The sequence below is a fragment of the Ambystoma mexicanum genome, chromosome 6q (genome assembly GCF_040938575.1).
Source record: "Ambystoma mexicanum isolate Mex_15411 chromosome 6q, UKY_AmexF1_1, whole genome shotgun sequence".
Lineage (NCBI taxonomy): Eukaryota > Metazoa > Chordata > Amphibia > Caudata > Ambystomatidae > Ambystoma > Ambystoma mexicanum.
In genome coordinates, this window is record NC_090937.1 from 1,670,246,476 (window position 1) to 1,670,268,712 (window position 22,237).

Consider the following 22,237-nt stretch of genomic DNA (forward strand, 5'->3'; position numbering starts at 1 on the left):
TGTTGAAACGTAGCTGGGGTGTTGCACAAGCCGAATGTCATCACGCAATATTCAAACAACCCATACCTGGTCTTGAATGTGGTCTTCCATTCGTCACCTTGACGCATTCTGACTAGATTATAGGCCCCCCTCAAATCCAGTTTAGTGAATATCTTGGAGGAACCTAGTTGATCCAGAAGAGCGGATATCCATGGTATGTGGTATTTGTTACGTATTGTAACCGCTTTGAGTACACGGTAGTCGATACATGGACGGAATCCCCCTCCTTCTTAGGAACAAAGAACATGGGAGAGGCCGCTGGGAAACTAGAAAGGTGAATAAGCCCGTACTCAAGGCCTTGTCGATGTACTCCTTCAGTATTGCATCCTCCTTCACTGTCAAGGAGTACACACAGCCTGAAGGGATCTTTGCCCCAGTACTAAATCAATAGGGCAATCATAGGGCCTATGAGGATGTACTACGTCGCCCCCTTGACATCAAAAACGTCCCAAAAAGCCTAATATTCTTTAGACAACGAAACAGAGGTAAGATCCCCTATGGTAGGAGCATGTGTTTACTCCCTCTGTCCCCACAGGCCACCCCCATCCCCTCTGGTCCCCCGTGATGTTCCCTTGTGCCCCCACACTTCTTGCACACAGGTGTTGCCTGTTTGGCTTGATTCTTCTACCCAGCTCTTCCTCCCCCCTCCAGCCTACTTCTGCAGGAGCCTGTCCTGATACATTCTGGTTTCACCATCACCGTCTTGTCGATAATGCTGGATTTAACTTTTATGGAGTTTGTTGATTCACGGTGCGTCACCCTTTCTCAACAATCATGCTGGCCTTCCTTTGCATCTTGTACTCATGTTGGCCCTGAATCATGCTGTTCGCATCTTCATCTTGTATCCTGGCTTGCAACATTATGTGTTACTACAGACTTCTGCATTTGTATTTGCTCTCCCCTCTTGCTTCTCCACTCTTTTTTGACTGCTTACTCTCTTTTCCCTTCTCTCCCTTTCTCCCTTTTCGTTTCTCTTCCCCACCTACCCTTACTTTCTTACTTTCTTCTATGCACTTACTCTATCCGAATTGTCCCTGGACCTAGTATGATAGCAAACTCGTCTGTCTCCTCCCCTCTCTCCCTCCCCTTACTTGTTCGTCCCCCCACCACTATCTGAAATGTCATCAGGCCTAGTACAATAGTCGCTTGTTTTGTTCCTCCCCCTCCCTTTCTGTACACCTCTCCCTCAAATTTTGTTTTTCTCTGGCTCTACTAGAAATGTCATCAGGCCTAGTACGGGAGTCGCCTGTCTGTTTCCATTTCCTTCCTGCCCTCTCCCCCTCCCTTCCTTATCTATGTCTTAGCTCTTGCACTATCTGAAATGTTGTCAGGCCGAGTATGATAGTTAATTTCACATCCTTACTGTTCATGGCCTGTAAGCATGTAATTGTATTTTTCCTTGTTCCCTCACTTGCCTTGAAGCGTTTTGAAACACATTGTGTATAGGCGCTATATAAATAAACTATCATATATGCTAAGTAATGGCCAACAATGATTTTTAGTCAAGTTTGTCAACCCTAAACAACTTGTTTTGCAGTATTCTGAAGAGAAGAATACCTCACCAGACTTCCAGTCGATAAACGGGTTGTGCAGTTTCAACCAGGGTAAACCCAATATCAACTTAAACTGTGGTGCGGCTATAACGTCAAAACAAATGGACTCTGTATGCCCCGCATTTATGTTCATGTCCAGATATACTGTATGTTTTGTTACCAGACCGGACAGCAGCGTGGTACCGTCCACGGCGATGACTAACTCAGGATGCTGTTTTCATGGGCATAGGTGTTGTCCACAGAATTTCTGGTAGCATCTGAGTCCAGTACAGCTTCCCTGTCTCAGGAAAAACCAGACGGAAGCCGGAAAGTGGCTTTGATTGTGAGAGGTGTTGCTAGAAAGGAGTCCAGGTACATGGTACTCGGCAGCTGAACTCCATCTACTGCCAAGCGCTTCAGTTCCAGATTTCTTGGGTTTCTTCATGCTTTCAGCAGATGTCCTGAGGAGCTGCAATAGAAACATAAATTAGCGGTCTGTCGCCTTTCCCGTTCTTCGGGGGGTTAAAGGCCCTCTAACCGCGCCGATTTGCATTGGTTCAGCATTGCCATTGTTAGGGGTTGATGGAGTGACGGGAATCGGTAAAGGACTCCTTTTTTCTCCCTTCCTTTCTTGCCTTCTATCATCGATCTGTAGTACGAGATCCAAGAGCTCATGAAAAGCAGTCTGGACCACAGTAACCGTGGCTAACGTGTCTTTTCAAGGTTTCTGATAAACCCCTCTAAAACAAGGACACCTTCTTATCTTCAGGCCAACCAGTCTCGGCAACAAGCTGGTTGAACTTGGCTACGTAGGCGAGGAGTTGAAAATCTAGTAATTCTAACTCTGTGACCTGCGTCTTATATCGCGTATCAAAGACGCGGCTCATAGCTTCAAGCAAGGAATCACAATCCATTAACAAAGGACTACCTGCCTTGAATAAAGGGTTTGCCCATGCTGCAGCTGTTCCCCTCAGATGGGACAAGACAAAAGTTGCCTTAGTTGTAGAGTCGGGAAACGCATTATGGCGACAAAAGAAGTGTAGCCTACATTGGTTCAAAAAGGTGCGATATACTTTAGGGTCGCCATGAAACCGTTCTGGGGGGGCCAGAGGAAACTGCGTGGTCATATAAACAGGAGCCACACAATAATTTTAATGGAGTTGAACAACAAGAGATCTGATTTCTAAGGGGAGGATGATAAGGGGTGGAAATGGTTAGCATTATCGCTAAGGGAATCTATCTCCCAAATTAAGTCACTGCAACAAAAACCCTAACACTAAAATTGGCCACAACATAAGTACATTTTTGTCATGGAACTCCAGAGGCCATAGAAACCTACAAACCTCAGAAGGTTTGTGTGAAAAACCTAAAGAATGTAAGATAATATGTACCCAAGAATCCTGGATGACATCACATTTTCAAATTGACAGATATGAAACTATACATCAGTATGCAAATATAGGAAATCGGGGAAGACCATCAGGAGGTCTATCCATTGCAGTTAAAAATGAAGAAGGAATAAAAATAGTAGAATCCGTGGATATCACAAATGGAGCTTTGGCAGTAATCCTGGATTTTAAATTAGAACATGATCCATTAAGGGTATTGGCAATAAACAACCTTTGGAATCCTCTTGGAGAACTGTTAGAACTCATAACAAAGATAAATGAATTCCTCTTAAGAGTGATGTTGAAATTTAGATAGTTAGAAGTCTTTGTAGAGGGAGATCTGAATGCCGAGATTAATCATAGCAGTGGTCAAGCAAAAAACAATGGGGCAATTTCACTTTGAAGTAAAACATTAAACCAAAAAATAGAAGGAACCCCATTAGGTAGCACAAGGAAAAAAATCTACGGATACAGCTGGAAGCAATTTTTAGAATAATTGGGGCTGCATCACATAAATTCCCTGTCTATGAACACCATCACGATGGAGGTTACATGGACATCAGTCCTAAAAAGTTCCTGTATAGATCATATGTTTATGTCAACAAATCTGTTTGACCACTGTAAACATTTTGAGGTGATGGACTCCAACTTGAGCGCTCATAAATTTCTGCAAGTGGAGAAGGAGGGACATCAATGGAAAGAGGGAATGGGCATTATGGGAAAGGTACTAACTCTAAATTCCCAAGGAAACCGAATTAGATGGCACGAGGGAAACGTGGAAAAATCTAAAGCATTACTTGCTAAAGACCAGCAAGAGAACTCATGGGCAAAAAGAACATTAATATTCTCTGTTGCCACATTTCCAGAGTACCTGGACTCAATGCTATCTAATTCTTTTAATATCTCACACTATAAAGTAAGCAAGCCCAAAAGACAACATGTTTTTGATCCTCTAGTAAGACATGAGAAAAATCAGATCAATTCTAAGAAGCAGAGGAAATAAAGAACATAAATTGTAAAATGTCAATAGAGAAAAACAGGCGTGGACAAATTGGCTAAGATCACCAAGGGGGCAATGTTACAAGCTGACAGTGAAGCTATGATTGAAAGACACCTCGGGAAGACAATGTTGGTTATTAATTAATAAATTAGAGTCTCAACAGGGACATTTTTTATCAAATAGTATTTCAGAGGTGACCTGGACCTCCCATTTCCATTCCCTATATGCAGAGAAATACGCATTCCCGAAATAACTTTTAGAAATTGGAGATTATCTGTGGGAATGTGACTTTACTATCTCAGAGATAGAAACACAAATACAAATCTCGAATCCATCTAGGGCTTGTGGACCAAATGGTTTGTCCAATGTAAATCTTAGGGCTAATCCGGAAACCTGGGCAAAAGCTCTCTACTTGCTTTTTTCAGATATAAGGCTGAGAAGACACATACCTCTGCTACATAGTGCCCACCTATAAGAAGGGAGATAGACAATCTCCATTAAACTACAGGCCCATAGGAATTATGGCCCCAGAATCTACAATCTTTGCAGGATTAATTCTTAAAAACATTGTAGCTTGGGCAGATTCAAATAACATTCTTTCCAAAAATCAATTTGGATTTTGTAAGGGGATGGGTACCCAAATTGGAGGTTTGATCTTCGGCCTTCAATTGGAAAAGGCATGTAAAACAGCAGCCATTCCAACATACATAGCTGCGATCGACCTTTCCCTTGCCTTTGACAAGGTTGACAGAATACTGTTATGGACTAAGCTTCAATATCTGGGACCACCCTCAGGGATACTGGCAATTTTAAATCATCTGCATGGAGGATCAATAGTGCAGGTGAGGTTAAATTCAGAGGGACTGCTATCCTGCCCAATAAAATCCTCTAATGGATTACGTCAGGGTTGTCTATTTGGGCCAACACTGTTTAATCTCTACGTATCAGATTCACGCAGGGTTTCAAAGCATCCTTAATTTCACCTAACATAGAGGGAATAATGATAAATTGGTGCTCATATGCAAGTGACTTTGTACTAATAGATGGTACACCTATAGGTCTCCAACGGAAACTCTCAGCATTTGAAAAATACACAAAAGAAAATGGACTTACAATAAATGAGGAAAAATCGGTAATACTGTGTTTGACACATCAGAAAAAAAGAGTCCAAAAAGAAATTTTAACGCGTACTAGGTCTATGCGTTATTGGGATTTTCCTATTTTTGATACAAAAAAAATCTGTCTGTATAGGAGTAGCATGCTGGAAAGAGTACCACAACTGAAAAAGGTAGCAAATAAGTACTGCAGGTACTCTTTAACCCCTCTTATAAGATACTATAAGCAATAAATAATTCCCAAAATTGTATATGGACTAGAACTATTACCATTTTTTTCTGAGCTTGTTCTTAACAACTTAGAATCCAAAATTTGGAGAAAGATTATCTATTGCTTCTGAAATGTGTACCACTAGCTGCCCTGCAATACGAATTAGGACTCCAATCAATAGTATGTGAGGTAAAATGGAGAAGGCTCACATTGTACAGAAATGTGTCTGGCTCCAATCAGAACCGTTTAATGTCAGATATAGGCTTGAAGATGGGGAATGGTTAACTACTCTTCATCTCGATTGCCGGCAAATATTGTTAAACATAGGTTCCTCATTTTGTAATTTGATGCTAAATCCTAATAAGGCAAAAATAGCACTTCAAAATATGGACTGGATAAAAACAGATAGCGTACGAGCATCAAAGTTATATCATCATTTAGTCCTACATGGGAAACTTTTGGGAAATCCGGCTTTGTATCTTACAAAATTTCCTGACTGCGTATTAAGTATATGCGCTTCCGTTTTAATGTTTTAATGACAGGTGGAATCAGAGTAGGACTTAGAACAAATGTATTCCCTGTCGTTTTTGTAAAAACCCTTTAGAAATGGAGACTTTGAGACATCATTTAATAGATTGTGAGGTGATTCGCCCTCAACGTATTGAGACTGTTGTAAAATGTGTGTTTAATCCTGAGAATGTTGACCTGGATGCCCTATGGATTGAAATGCTACATGGAAAATCTATACCGCTAAAATTGGCGATTGTTAAGTTTCTAACCAAAGTGTGTGGCATTATAACATTAATTGAATATTAGGTAACTGCTGTAAATGAAATTGAACTAAGCTGATCTTAATCTAAATTGACTTTTAATTTAAAACATTTTTCAAATGTAAATAATTGAGTTGTTGGTAAATTTTTCATTTTTTTTATTTTTGTTTTTCTATTTCTTTCTCCTTTTTATGAAAATGTATTTTTGTAAAGGTTTTGTTAAACCATATACAAATTAAAAAAAAGCCGCTGCCTGTGGTGGTACAGGTTCAGCCGACCCGGATGCTATCGCTGGAGGAGGTGCCAAAGCACCTGCGGAATGGGCACTAGCCTGTAACTCGTCTATTCGACGGTGCGTGGAGCCATGTCAGCATATAGTTCCGCCACCATTTGCATTATGGTAGCCAGGGTTTTGTTCGTGTCAATGTGAGGCTTCTCATTATGTCAGAATCCTGGTAGTTCCTACCAATGTACCCCTCTGAATGGAACACACATGCAGAGGAGTCAATTAATCGGAAGTTAGAACACTGCACGAAACCCAGGAACTGTAATGGAACAAAAGAACACGGTCACTTGAATGTACTGGTTTTAAACAATATGGATCAAGACCGAAAAACACCAGTTCTAACCTGTACAGAAATGGTTTCTTCTCTAGGTAAGGGATGTTGCCTCTATAGGTAACACACAGCCATCTGTCATGACACATATGAGACAGAGCACACTGCTATAATATGGGTTAAATATGTGGGATGCAGTATCTGGTATACAGAGAGGAGACTTACCGTATATGAAAAACAGTTGACTTGAAGTCCAGGAGATGCAGCCAGTGTATTCCACCAAACTGGACCTAACCACAACGGCACGAGGACGCCTACAATGGTTAGTGGCCGAGTCTCTAGTTCCAGATAACCACCTGTCATGACGGAACGAGGACGCCTAGCGACAACAAGCACCAGGGGTGAAAGTCTCTAGTCTGTGCGCAGTGTTTGGCAGAAATACACTTGGGATGCAAGACGGAATGTAGTCCAAAGCCCAAAATCAATCTAGGGAATTGTCTGAGTCAGCGTTGAGCGGGGGATTTCAGGAGACAAAACAGGAAGGTGGTGAGCAATCCGTGGATGTGGTCTGGGTCGAGGCTGTGCAGGTGCAGACAACGGCAAAACCAACAAGAATGAGCCAGGTCCATAAGCGTTCCAAGGTTCGTTTTCCGTGCGGGCAAAGACAATGGCAAAAGCAACGGGAATGTACAGAGTCCGTAAGCGTTCTGAGGTTCGTTTCAGGTATTCACAAGGGTCGAGGTACAAAGGGGCTGGACAAGAGGAGTACCGTTGACTTAAGCAAGGATCGGAATAACAAGGTAGGTAACAAGATTAGCACAAGAAACCAAGCCGCTATTCTTTCCGAATCAGAAGGAGCTTGGAAACCGGAAGCCTAAGTAGCTCTCCCGTGAGCCTTCCTGACTCCGCCCCTCGCACGGAGCACGTTGCAGTGGGTGTGTAAAGGATGCCATAATCACCATGGAAACCCCCAACTGTAATGCCCTTGTGGCTGGGAGCGTTTGGAAATAGCAGATTTCAGGGACACAGAACATGCGACAGCTTGTATGAATGCCTGGCTACCAGACGACACAACCTGGGAACTGCTGAGGAGACACAACTGGACTGTCCTAATCCTGACACCGAGGTTGCGTCTTCTTGTTCTTTCTTCTGATGTTAAAGTACAGCGGGCGGCACCTATTTGCACTGCTTCGTCTCCTTGTGTGATTTAGGACTAAACTGGGTATTCTCTGGAAGGCGAGGAACTCATGTTCTTCTTTTCTCTGCATGGCGTTCTGTAAGTGATAATCAAGTTGTAACACGATAGTGATCATTTCTGCAAGGTTTCCTGGATGAGGCATTCGAGATATTTCATCCTTCAACTCCTCGTTTAGTCCTCGTATAAGGAGAGTGATTAAGGCATTGTCTTACCATGCAGTTTCATGAGACTTTTGTTTAAATTGGGCGATGAACGACAATGTGTCTATGGAACCTTGTATGAAATCTAATAGAGGTTCTTGTGCGGATATGACTACCTCTTGTCTCCCAAACATAGCATGAAAGCTATTAGTAAAACCGGGATAGGAGTCCAATATGGGGTTGGTGGTGGTTACCAACAGAGTGGCCCATGCCAGGGCTGCTCCAGCTAATTGCAAAATCATGTGTCCCACTTTGGAACGATCTGTGGGAAAGTAGGCAGGCTTAAATGCGAATTGAACTACACACAAATCTAGATATGCTCTTTGTTTTTTAGGATTGCCATTGAGTTTGCCTCCGGGCACAGCCCCTAGAAGAATGTCAAATTGTGGTGGGGGATGTGCTACTAATTGTGTTAGGACAGCGTTTTCCGCCTTGAGGTTTTGTACTTCAGTTCAGTGGTGAAATTTTGCATCCTTAGCATGAGTTGTTGTACCTGTTGATAAATATTTTGGTCAGGCGTTACCTTCTGTTATGTTTTACTGTCTATGAGGTAACTATAGGGTGGTTCACTGAACCCTTACCTGATGGATGCAGGTACCACGAGACGATATGGGTCGCTTTCCGAATTCCACCCTCGCTCCTGATATATGTGACAGAGGAAGGGGTAAAACTGGGGAAACCCTCTTGGGGAAGAAACCCGTTATGGATATAAAGAGAGATGAGCTGGACTGAAGTGCAGAAGGATGATCAGGGAACTTCTGAGATCAGCCTCCAATTATGTCCGAGTAGTGCAGGAGTTAGTCTTCTATGATAGTTCAGAATCCCAGAAGAGGAAACAAATGAATAAATAGGTATTTTAGAAGAGGAACTGTTTACAGAGGAGAATAGAGTCAATGAAACATAAAGCAGATTATGGAAACTTTAGAAGTGGCATGCTTACCCTCGTGATTTTCTTCCACTCATCAGCTGTGAAGCGTGATTAGTTTGTAGTTGAGAATGCAGTATGATGCACGAGTTGCGTACTAGTTGAACTGTAGAATGAGGCACATGTTGCGTAATTGGAAGAAAGGGCAGATTAGAGGCGTGCAAGGTAGTGCACTTATGGTGACATCTGAGCAGAGAGATCCTTTATAGTGTTTGTCACGAGGAATCATTAGGATTTCTGTAGATGGTCTTCCACAGTTTCAAGATAGCAATAACGTGGAACGAATGAGAAAACATCCGTTAGTAGATGTATTGGTGCTTGAATAACGGATACTTTCCACAAGCTCTGCGGGCTGATGGCAAGGCTCGCGAGCAGATAGAAAGGTTTCCATTTCAGCACTGACTTCCAAAAGTTGCGTGTGAGAATACACATGGACAATGTTTTTTGCTTCGCACTGCGTTGTTTTCATACAGCGCAAAGTGAGAATGAACAGTGCGGCTAAACAATTACAATGCGGAGAGTGGCGTGTGCAAGAAGCACGCCGAGTATAACAGTATTCTGGAAATGCTTGGACGGCAATTACCATTACAGTTCTATAAGGAAGGAGAGCAGGGAGAGAATAGACTCAAGGGAGAGAGATGGAAGAAAGAAAGAATCGGCAGTTACTGAGGCATGGATTCAGGATATTCCGACAACATTTCCTGATAGCAATGGGATTCGCAGTAACGCACCGCTTATTGTTCATGGAGTGTTTTTAAAGGAGGATTCATGGCGGCTATATTGGAAAACAACTAGACTGGAGGAGTAGCATCGGAATAATGGCATATTGATCCTCCATGTTGGGAAGGGAAAGAAGATATTAAAGGCGCAATTTCCACCTTTTCCAGAGAGAATACCTGTGCATGACACATCCATGCGTGGGGGTACAGCCTTGTACATCTAGTGTATGTTATTGGGCCCCTGTGTGTTGCTCACAGAGCAGGGTATGGGCTGGTGACAGCTACATGCTGACTTGACAGTGACTGTGAGTGTCATCCGTTTTTTGGACGCCCGGGGCCTGTCATAGGAATCAATGGATTCCTGGACAAAGGCAAGATGGCCACTGTAGCCTCATAATTTCTATTGCCGTTACCCCTTGTTTCCCAGAGTCCTGGGAAGCTGTGACTCTGCCCCTTCCCCTGAGTGGCTGTGGGGTGGAAGGAGCATATATAGTCTTGTGGGGAAGTCTATGCCAGACTGGCTGGAGCCTTCCCAGTGACCGTGTGCTGTGGGTACACCCTTGTGGTGGTACCTGTATTAATGGAGTTGGGAGTCAACTCACATTCTGTTGTGGTTGTTTGGGTTTAGTTGTGTGACATAAAGCCTGGGCCAGCCCTGACTGAAACTGGTATGGATGCAGTGTGCTCTGAAAGGCTGGGTGCTTACTCAAATCCACAGTGCCTGTGTGCCTGATTGGTTGACTGTCTGCATGAATGGCTTTGGGTGTGATTAGTTGACTGAGCCTCAGTCTGAGTGAATGGGGAACGAATGTGTATAACCAGGGTCCCTAAACTCACTAATCTTTTCTTGTCTGGAGCTCAAGTCAAAACCGAAGTCAGTATCTTGGGTCCAGTTGGAATTAGAAGTCTGCAGCTTCATCTCTTCACGAAATCCAAAGACTATACTTTGCCGACCCCAAGACAGAATCAAGAGAGGACCTGGCTAGGAGTCCTCTTCTCGAGCTACGAGAGAACATCTTGCAAAATGCTGCTCTTCATTAGAAGTACTTTGGAAGCCAGTCCTGTGTGCCTGCCATCCAGATAAGGGCTCTTCTCTAGTCCTGAAGAAGAGTGCTTGGACATCTTATGCCCAAGAAGTCCAGTAGTGTCGCTGAGGGTCTGGAGGAGCGTTCGTGACCACTGGAAGCCACACTGCTGTGTATCGCCCAGAAGAGGGGGTACCCTGGCATAGTGCTGCTTGACACCGTGAGCTGTGAAAGTTCCAAGTCGCAGAAAAATACTTCAAGGGACATCCTTGCCATCACTTCTGATCACTGAAACTCTGCGACTTCGCCTGCCAAGGCACCAAAGCTACTGTGACGAGCAAGAGCGTTTTCCAGCCTCAGGAGTCGTCCAGGGGTTCCAGATTCATCTTGGATCTTGTTCTCTTTTGTCATCTCCAGTACATTGGGGTAGCATAACCTATAAAAAAAAAGCAGAGCATTATTGACATTCTTTGGACTGGGCTGTAAAAGAACAAGATAAGTTACTCCCTAACTATTCCTTTACTGGTTGCCCATGTGGGGGGATCATTATACAGTATTATGATTTGAGTTTAAAGAAAGTATACTGCCGACGTTCTGAAACTAACCTCCCTTTCTTCCTTTTTACTGAATGTATGCATTACGTGGTATCACATAGAGTGTATATAGTGTTGCCAAAGTACGACGTGTGTTATTTATATGTAAATATTTATCTGAACCTTATTTTATATAGAGCAGCTGTGTTATCAACTAACATAGTGTGTGGCCATTCCTTTGTGGGGGCTTGGGGATTCACTGTATTTAAGAGCCATCCTGCATCACCTCCTGAAGTTTCAGCCTTTGCTGCCCACCATGTTCTACTAATTGAGAGCCTTGGCTGGGGTGTTCTGTGCCTTTACCCCATCATATAGGGGGCAGAAGTACAGATAACACCCCCAGTCTTTGCACTTATTCCAGAGCGGTGGATCTCAGGTTTTAAAATTCAGTGTTTAATCTTGCTACTACAAAATATCCACACTTTGGTAATTTAAGGCTTTAGTAGTGTATACTGTTATAACTTCACTACAAACAATGGAACCTATTGGAAGTGGTAAACTGACAAGGATGAGCTTAGAAACTCTCCAGAGTGCTTCTGAGGGAGAGGAATAGACTTTGAGGATACGTCTAGGGCAGAGTTTACAGATACTCTTGTGTATTACCAGGCAGGTTGTGCTACACATGATGAGAATGTGGAAGGCTCTGTTGGGGACCCAGCTCCTGGTGATGTCACAGATGCTATTGATGGGATTGCCACCTCTCCTGCCGCTTCAAATCCAAAGCCGAGCATTGTGTCTTAGGGGAGTGCACTGAAACCTAAGTTATTGAGAATTAAATTAGCCTTTGAATACACAAAGTTAGATACTGAAGCAGAGTTGAAAGAGGACTTGGCACAGCAAGTGCTACTCAAGGAAAGAGATCTTGACCTCAAAGACACAAATACTGAATATCAAAGCCTCCAGCTGGAGAAGGCTAAGGTGGAGATGTCAGCTAGACCAGTTGAGTGTCAGGTTTTCTACCACTAAGTTACTGAAAGATTTAGTTGTTATGTATGTGGAGGGTTCAGATATCTTCCACTGGTTTGAAGCATTTGAATTGGTTTGTGAAATCAATAATGTTGACCAACAGGACTGGGCTAAGTGTTTGTTAGGTAGAGTACCTCAGGCTGGTTATGACTGCATTCTGAAGTTGGTGAGAGGGGCCAGTATGAGTGTATGAAAGCTGCTTTGATTGCCAAGTTTGGCAAGACAACTACCCAGTACCTGAAGAGGTTCAGGGATTATACGAAGAAGGAGAATATGTCTTGGGTGGATTTGATGAGTGCTGCACATATGAATACGATGGGATGGATTGAGGGTTACAAAGTGAAGTCTTTTGTTGAATTGTCTCACCTCTTTTTTTAAAAACATTTTTTGGAGACTTTTTCACCAGAGCTGTGTCGGTACATTGCTGACCAGAATATCTTGGACCCCTTTAAGTTGGCCAAGTTAGCTGACAAGTGGGTCTTCCAAAGGATGTCACCCATTGGGAAGGACAAGGACAGAGAAAAAGGGACCTTTCAGAAGGCTGAGGAGTCCATGAAGTAGCCTCATTGGAATATATCTAAACACTCTCCTCCTAAGATCCAGAAACCAAACTCTCAAAGGCATGTTGGTGCTTTGGAAGAGCCCCTATGGAGGAAATGGGATCACCTACTGCCATGCCTGCTGTTTGTCTACAGGAAGGTGCCTCAAGAGGGTGTTGGTTTCAGCTCCTTTGAGCTTCTCTTTGGACATCCAGTGAGGGGGGGGCTCTTGCCTTTATCAGAGAAGGTTTGGTAGTCACACCTCCGGATCCTGCAAAGCAAGGGGGTGACTGTGCTAGGCTCAGGAGGAGGATCGCACAGATGATGGGCCAAGCATCAGCAAATCTTGGGGCCAGCCAAGAATTTAACAAGTATTGGCATTACCTTACGGCATAATAAGTGGATTGGACTCCTAGCAATGAGATCCATGTGATGAAGCCCAACAGGCATAGAGCCTTGGTAGATAAGTGGACTTCTGGATAATTTCCAAGATGGGTGAAGCCAACTATCTGGTTGACATGGATACTCCTGGGGTAACCCCTCGGGTTGTCCATGCAGTTTGCCTTATGGAGGGACATGGCCTCCTAGTCCTTGTCCTACCACTTCTCTGCTTGTGTTTTCTGTATGTTTTCTGCCACTGGGTTCCAGCCTGGACTTCTGGCAGTGCAGCTCTTCAATTTCCTTTTGGTGAACAACACCCATGGGATACCCTTATGGCACCCATGGGTGCGGGTACAGCCTTGTAACCCTAGAGTATGTTTCGGGGCACCTTTGTGTTGGCCACAGAGCAGGATATGGGCTGGTGGCAGCTACAAGCTGACTTGACAGTGGCTCTGGGTGTCCTCCATTTTTTTGGACACCCAGGCCCTGACATAAGAATCAATGGATTCCTAGATGAAGGCAAGATGGCCATTGTAGCCTTGTGGTTTCTGTTATCTTTACCCCTTGTTTCCCAAAGTCCTGTGAGGCTGTGACTCTGTCCCTTCCCCTGAATGGCTGTGGGGTGGAAGGACCATCTGTGGTTTTATTGGGGAAGTCCATGCTTCTTGTGATTGTTCCCAGGTGAGTGGAAAGGCCCCCGAATTTGCTAGAGCTCGTTGCACTTTTTTGAAATATGTCATACCTGACCTTCCCAGGGCAGCCTTCTGTTGGGGATTAACTGTACTTAAGAACCAGCCTGCATCACCTCCTGAAGTCTCAGCCTTGGCTGCTCACCACGACCAATTGAGAGCCTTGGCTGGGGTGTTTTGTGCCTTTCCTCCACCATATCGGGGGCTGAAGTACAGATAACCCATCTAGTCTTTACAGTGACTCATGCATACCATTGTCACCCATGTCATTCTAGTGTCATTCAAGAGTTGGTCACCCACTGACTTACACATGCCACTGTCGCCCATGTCATTAAGGGGTTGCTCATCAAGTGATTCATGTATGCCATCCTGCGCCATGTCATTCCGGACATGCTTGCCCAGTGGCACACGTGTGCCAACGTGGTCTAGTTCATTGAGGGGTTGCTCATCCAATGACACAGACATGCCACCATGGCCCATGTCATTCAGGGTTTGTTTACCCAGTGACTCGAGTCTGCCAACATGCCCGTGGCAATCAGTGGTTGCTCAGCAAGTCATTTGTTTTATTACCGTCAAAGAAAGAAAATAGGACTTCATGAGCATCTGAAGTGACTGGTCATATTGGCATGCATGGCAACAGTGGCATGAAGCTGCATCTTGCAGCTCAGCATGCACATTACAGTTATTCAGATGTGTCAAATAAGAACTTTGCCTGTGCTGAGAGAAGGAGAGTAAAGAGTCAGTAACACGCGTCTTCTCTTATGATCCATTGCTAGTGCCACATCGTCTACCCTGCCACACGTCCGGCACTGCTTTGTAATGACCGCGACCCAACCCATATTTCCCTGCTGCCATCATGCATTCCCCTGTCACTCAGAAGTATAAAAATGAGCTGTGGGAATACTTTGACACAGCACAGAGAGGTAACTGCTCAAGATGGCTGTTTGCAATCTATATACGCCACTAATTTATAATGTTTGGTTCTTTGTAGGTGGGTCATAGTTCGATCATATCAGCTTCACAGATGCTTCTTCTGAGAGCTCTAAGTCTTGAATAAATGCAGGTATGTTTCTTCTCACTGGTACCTAAACAGAGGTTGGGTGTAGGGCGTGTATTTGAGTGTTTTAGGGTTAGAGAGTTCGCCTTTAAGGCAGATTTTATTCATTATGTACTGTAAAGCCTTCTGCAAATTACACTCTTCGGCATATACTTTAAATTGTAAAACTGAACTTTAACTTGAAGCATAATTTAAGACCACTTTATTGCATTTATCTAGGAAACCTCTGTACAGTAAATAATGAATTCCAGTGCACACAGATTTTGTTGACCAAGCCGTGATTCTCCTCGAGCCATTTCATTTACTCTTAAATTAACAAATGCTAAGTCTGAGACCAACTCTACTTCCTTTATTATTCGTTCCACTAACGTCGAGCTATTCCATATGTGGTCCATACATGGCTATTCCATATGCGCACAGGGATTGTAAGTCTTCAAGGACTGAATTTCTTGGGTGTGCCTCATATTCCTCAGATCTGGGGGCCAGACTGGATCCTGTGAATGATGTAATAATAAAATACAGCTCCTGTAATTTTATTCTTATTGAGATTTTAATTTCGGAACAATGAGGCTGAACGTTTCATTAGAATAATACAATAAGAAAGACACGTGAATTAATAGACATGTCATTGTAAACGATTTCAAATGATATTATTAAAGCCGTTGCCTTACTATTCTTGGGTAAACATAAAATGGACTATGTACTTTGAGGGGTCAGAAATGCAAGACATACACACAGACATAGCTTTCTCACAAGGTGCCATTTTATTTAGATAAAAAGGGGTGAGACAAATGCACATCTTTCCATAACCTAACCAGGATATCCCTACCTGACCAACTAAGGCTAAAGAAAAATGACCTAGTGCCCAAAAGGTAACTGACCCTCACACAACAACATTATATAGGAATTGTTTGGCAGTTTTTAAACTCCACAAAATAACATAAATTCAAACTCAAAATGGTAACCATTAATCTTTATGATCAGGGTGGATTACATTACCCTGGATCCATTCAGGATTCACTGGAACAAACTTCAGTTTCAAGAAAGTTTGGTTCAGTAACAAAGTTCCACTCAATGTAGGATATAAAGTATTTTACATTCAATATATCCTTTCAATGGCTAAAGTAACTTTATCACTTCCAAAGTTTTCATCACAGTTCAAAGCAATTCTTAACACTTCTACAATCTCCTGCTTGGTAAACAAAAAATGTAATTCAGAAATCAAAAGCACGTGTTCTTTTCTCCACAGGCCAATCACTTATTAGTACATACTAATGGAAATAGGTTTTATATATTATAATATTTTATAGGAAATACTTTAGTCAAGATGGCTCATTTAAAATAAACACTTTAGGTTATGCAACAGTTCATCAAAGCAAGGTGGTGGACTTGAAACTTCGTTTACACCACAACCTTTTACCACAACCAAAGTACTTTAAATCATCATCTTCCTGGTACACTCGCCTGCCATGACTAATCCAATTTGTCCCTCTCCTGGTTTACTCGCCTGCCAGGATAAAACATCTACTACTACTACAACTTGTACTCTGTGGTAAGCTTTTTCCAAACTCTCCGCACTAGAATCATCAATGGGGAGATTTGAACCAAGAACTGCTTCTCTGGATAATTCACAAAACAACAATGCTTATCTTGTTGGTCTGTTTGCCATAGGCAATGCAGGTTACAGTTCTCTCCCCTTTGTTCCCTTTTACAAGGAAGTCTTTGCTGCTGCAATGTTTATCTCCAAACTGTGCAACCTTTTGTTTGCTGACAATGCAGGTTACAATGTTCCCTTATCTGGAATTCCTCAGTAGGAGAGTTGCGCTCAGTCTAACTGAATTAAATTGTTTTGTATTCAATATGGTTATTACTACCTAGCGATCTCCCTCGGAGCGCCACAGGGTCACCTGCTTCAGGCCAACTCACTGGTATGCCCTGGCGTCTCCTTCTGACTCGCCGGTATACCTCCTGCATCACTCTTCGGGACCGCCTCTGCCTTTGACAGCTCTGGTCGGTCTGCTGCCACTCGTGCTGACCTTCAGTGGTGCGTCTGCAGCTCTCTGCACCCGTGAATCCGTTACCGGAGCAGTTCATGGCGTTTAGAGAGCTCTCTCTCACGGTCTAGCTAGATTCTATAACGCTTCCCACTGTATGTCCTTTGCATACATCAGGAGTCCTAACATCTGCTACCTACTCAGCGTCTTGCTGCCGTCACAAAGGCAACTTCAGCTTCGGCTTCTCCCTGCTGATTCTTCCTCAACTACACCTGAAAGGCATTTAATGTTTTAAAGGTCCCGTTCAGGTGTTGGTCATTACCACAACATGACCCCTCACGATAGTTTACTAACTCTGGATCCCTCTTCCTCCTCTCAGTACTAAGAGCATTATCTCTCTCACAGGCTGGCTAAATTCAGTAACTCTTCCCACTGTGGTTCCTCTGCATACATCAGGAGTCCTAACCTCTGCCACGTATTCTGCACAGCAACCGGCTGCCCTCGCAACAGCAACTTCAGCTTTGGCTTCTCCCTTGTGCTTCTTTTTCGTTCAGGTGTTGGTTATTAAAACAACTAGACCGCTCACCATAGTAACTCAGGGACCCTCTTCCTCGTCTCAGTACTGTAAGGAAGGCATGGAATCAACAGTGAAGGCCGACACAAGGGATCACAGTTCAAGGGTGTTTATTGAACTTCAATGGGTTGGTTGAATGCCTATCTAAGCTTCAATCTAAGGATGGGAGAAAGCTACGACCATCAAATAATAATAACACAGTCCTAGCCGAGTCTCTGTCAAAATAAAATGGCATTATTTATTTATTTATTTATTTATTCATATTTGTTATGCGCACAAAACAGCCCAAAGGCATTGTGGCGCTGGTTACAGCAATAGCAAAAACATAGTTACACATATAAACACAGACATGCAAGATTAAAGAAAAAACATTTGCATTGTGTAGTTGTCTGGCAAAGGAGTGGTGGTGTATTCGTTGAAGAGGGATGTTTTGAGATTTTTTCTAAAGGCTGTGAGTGAGCTTTCTGCTCTTAGGGCAGGGGGGGAGTTTATTCCAGAGTCTGGGAACTATGTACGGGAATCCTAAGACGCCCGCGGTAGCCTTGTTGATTCGTGGTACAGTGAGCTGGTTAGTGTAACATAATCTTGTGGGTCTGATTGTATTGGGTCTGTGGAGAGTGTCAGAGAGATAAGGCGGCGCTGTGCTATGGAGGCATTTGTGGGTTGTAGTGAGAACCTTGAAGGTGATACGCTTTTTGACAGGGAGCTAGTGAGCGGATTGTCTTGCTTGTGAGAAGTGCTCTTTTTTCGAGATGCTTAAGGCTGCTCTTAGTGCATTATTTTGGGTGACCTGAAGTCTGCTTAAATTTTTTACAGAGGTACCTTCTAGGAGTACGTTACAGTAATCAAGTTTAGCGCCTATTGTCGCTCTTGCAATTGAGAGACAGTTTTCTTTGGTTAAGAAGGATTTGATGGCGTTAATTAATTTGGTGCTTTGTGCAGAGGCAGAGACAATCGCGCTGACTTGTTTGTTCATGGACAATGATGTGTCAATGTGTACCTCTAGTGTTTTCACTGAAGAAAGGACTGGGATGGTGCAATTGTGTATGTTAAAGTTGGCGTGGCGACTATCTAACTTATTGAGTGTATACTTTTGGCCAAGAATAAGGATCTCTGTCTTATCCCCATTAAGGCATAGGCCATTTGTGGCCATCCATGCTTGAATGGTGGCGTATATTTGTTTTAGAGCTAGAGCGTCTGTGTGATAGGAGCCTGTTAGGGGAAGCACTTGGGTATCGACAGCATAATTGGTGAATGTGATCCCAAGTGCATCAAGTTTATCGAATAGGGGCTTTGTAAAGAGGTTATACAGCGTAGGGGCTGTACATGAGCTTTGCGGGACACCGCAGTGTATTATCGTAGGTGATGCGTTCGATGTGTTTGAGAAGACTTTCATGGGCCTACCTTCTAGAAAGGATGTAATCCATGAAGTGGCGTGGTCAGAGAAATGTGCTGAGTGGGTGAGGTGTGTTATGAGGGTTTTATGGTGCACAAGGTTGAACGCTGCTGAGAGGTCAAGGAGGAGGAGGAGGGCGGGTTTGCCTGTGTCCAGGATTTTAGTTATTTGTTTTTTTAGTAGAGCCGTCTCTGTACCATGACCTTTACGGAAGCCAGACTGTCTGTTTCCTAGGATAGAATTGGTTTTGAGGAAGTGTTGGATTTGGCTGTGTGGCACTTTGTCTAATTTTTTGTGAAGGAAAGGGACTGTTGTTATGGGTCTGTAGTTGTTAGGCTGGGTAGGGTCTAGTGTTGTTTTTTTTAGAAGAGGGCGAACACAGGCTTCTTTGAGGCTGTCGGGAACAGAGCATGTTTTGAAGGAGGCATTAATGAATGCAGTGATGAGAGGAGCAAGTGGTTCAGCGCATTCCTTGATTAACTTAGGAGGGCACGCATCACCTTTGCAGATTGATGGTTTCAGGTATTTCAGAATGTCTATGACTTCTGATTCTGAGACGCCATTAAATACAAATTTGGGGATGTTGGTAGTTTTGTTGGATGTAGGAGCTTATATAGTATTGTATAGTATTTTATACTAGTAAACCTATTGCCAATCCTTACTTCTAAATACAAATTGTGCGGGACAATAGTGTATTCAAAAAGAAAAGTGTTCAAGAAATAATATGTCAGGATAGTTTCAGCATTTGGCTTCCCTTCCCCATTTTATCAGCACTGGGTAAGGTGGCACGTTTGAGCTTCGCACACACTCTGACTTCTCTGCCACGAGGATACAGTTCAAAGCATAGGTAACAGGGCCTTCTGCCAAAGCCCTTTTCACAATAACAGTCTCTTGCTGCAGAGGGCCTGTCGTAACAAACAAGCACCTAAGTGCCTTTCATATCAGGATTTTCACATTCACAAGTTCTTGCTTCCAGTGTTGATCATGGGTCTCCCTCTTTCAGGCTCGGACTCCTTTTTACCACAATGTTCACAATTGGTCTCCCTCGTTCGGGCTCAGACCCCTTTAGCACAATGTTCACAATTGGTCTCCTTCATTGGGAATACAGAAATGTATTCTCACTTTCTACATGTTTCTCTTCATATCAGAAATCAAACACTTTCAAATGTGCAATGGGTTTGCTTAAACCGTCGCAGGACCACTTTGATTCACTTAACACTTTTCTTACAAATCTTCCACTTTCGTTTCTGTCACTTCTTGGCTGGATATCTCACAGAGATGTCTTGCATCGGTCTCCTCAACTCACTGGCTGTGTTGATCTCTCTGGCAATGCTTTGATCTTGGAGCCAAGGATGGTACCACAGCGACTGCTGTTCTCCCCGACTCCGTGAGCTGTGCAGGAGGGCCCTGGGTATCTCCAACATACAATACAGGATTCTTCAGTCTGTTTTCCTGGCCTTACGCTTTCTAATCTAAAAGGTTTTGGAAAGCAATGGTTTCTCACCGAAAAGGTCAAGGGCATCTCCCTCCTTTGTGCACCCTTCTTGGATTGCCGTCTTTCTTCCCTCATTCATCTGCTGTCGGGAAAATACTGTTCCTTTGTGTGCTTTACCTCGCTCAGAGTGTGTTCTCGTGCTCCGCCTTTTATCCGTGTGGGGAAGTTTAATGGAAGTCAGTGTGAGTGATTAACAATAATTCTTACCTTGCCTGACCATTGTAGTGGGACATGTCTGGTACAATTCTCTGGCGTGAGTCTGTTTTCTCTCAGTGCGGGCTGTCTGTGTGAAAGTGTTCGTGAATGCAAAGGGAGGGGGGGGTAGAGTTCCTAAATATCTTACCGGGTAGGATGGGGTAAAGGTGTTACAGGGAGGGGGTTACCGCGCCTCGCCATCAGATGTCCCACTCACGAAGACCCCTCACCCATGTGATCCTCCTGTACTAGTCCACTCCCAGGGTCTGTATCCAAAGGCGATGGCTGTGCAATGGCCACCTGAGGGAGAGACCCTCGGGGACTAGTGGGTGAGACACCTTCTGGTATCTCACAGTGGGACTTATGGGACTTGAAGTCCACAATGTTCTTGTTTGTTTTTTGGTCAAAATCGTAACATTTTCAATAAGCAATGAAGACTGTCTCCCATTTCTCCTGACATGAGTACCCTTCCATGTGATCCTACCGCATAATACCCTCCATCCACCCCCCCTCCCCTCTCCTCCTCACGCCCAGGGCCAGGATCAGGCATAGCGGCTGCCTTTGCCTGGACCCATGAGAAGAGATCCAGGCCAAGGATTTTGGGATGATCACCTCAGATTCATCACAGTACCTTCAAAGTATGTCAAGTAGCAAAAGAAAAAAAGGCGACCATCTTGACAATCATAGATAAAACAGCTAGCAAGTCCGCTCTAAGACATTTTTTATTTAAGTTTCAGGATTATAGTATGAAATGAAATGTGGGTTGTGGTAAAGCTGTAACTTTCCCTAACATCCTAAACTAATGAACTTGTGGCAGTTAGCAGTAACACATTATTGAAAAAAATAAAACAAGATGACTAAATGGCTTGATGAGGAATGGACCAATTGTATTCAATTTATTTAACTTGCAAGCCAACAAACATACCTCATCACACTATGCCCAACCACCCAGGCCAAGCCAACCCACCTTCCAACTCACCTGCCATTATAGCATCCCAGTGGTCTGACCCCACAGCTATAACAACATATCTGGTGAACCTTTCCCACCCACATTAGAACAATAGGCACGTGTGCTCGATCGGCATTCGTCTACTCAGTCGAGCGCATCACAGGTAGTCACGTGTTGTTCTCCATGCAAGTCCATCATTCCTGTCTGACGACTTCCGGTTTCCGCCTTCGGCAAACCACCACCCATCCGCTAAGAAATAGTGAACTATTGTTGCAACCAGCAAGAATCGGCTAAGTCCAAAGTTGTTGGCTGAGTGGCCTACACCCAGTTGCCTCACAAGTCTCAAAAGGAGCTGATCTCAGAACTCTTTACAGCGCATGTTCTTTCCGGGGCACCTGAGAGCAAGCATTAGCCGTGTCCAATAGATGGGGAATACCCTAGCTAATGGTCACTGTGATTTAAAGAAAAATAATAAACGCTTATGATTTTATGATGCTAAGTTCAATGTGATGTAACCAAAGACATGGGTATCCATCAATAATGATATAATTTTTCACCCCGAGATCTACTTATACCCACACTTTGCAAACAAGTTAGTGCATGTGATATCTCCTGTATAACCACGTCATGGCCCTTCCCTCTTCACCGGGGGCTGTCACCGTCCACAGACCCTGCTTTTGCACTTACTGCCCAACTAAACAAACTCTTCCTTTTACTAACCCCTCCACGT

The 22,237-nt window shown here is 43.7% G+C and overlaps 1 protein-coding gene across 1 annotated transcript in view; it reads left to right on the top strand.

Moving 5' to 3' along the window:
* The window catches only part of LOC138515428 (zinc finger protein 208-like), a 410,867-nt gene that overhangs the window by 14,534 nt on the left and 374,096 nt on the right, over positions 1-22,237 (top strand). Inside the window, exon 2 of the mRNA XM_069630272.1 lies at positions 14,839-14,910. The gene's annotated coding sequence lies outside the window, so the exon portion shown is untranslated. The remainder of the gene's footprint in view (positions 1-14,838; positions 14,911-22,237) is intronic.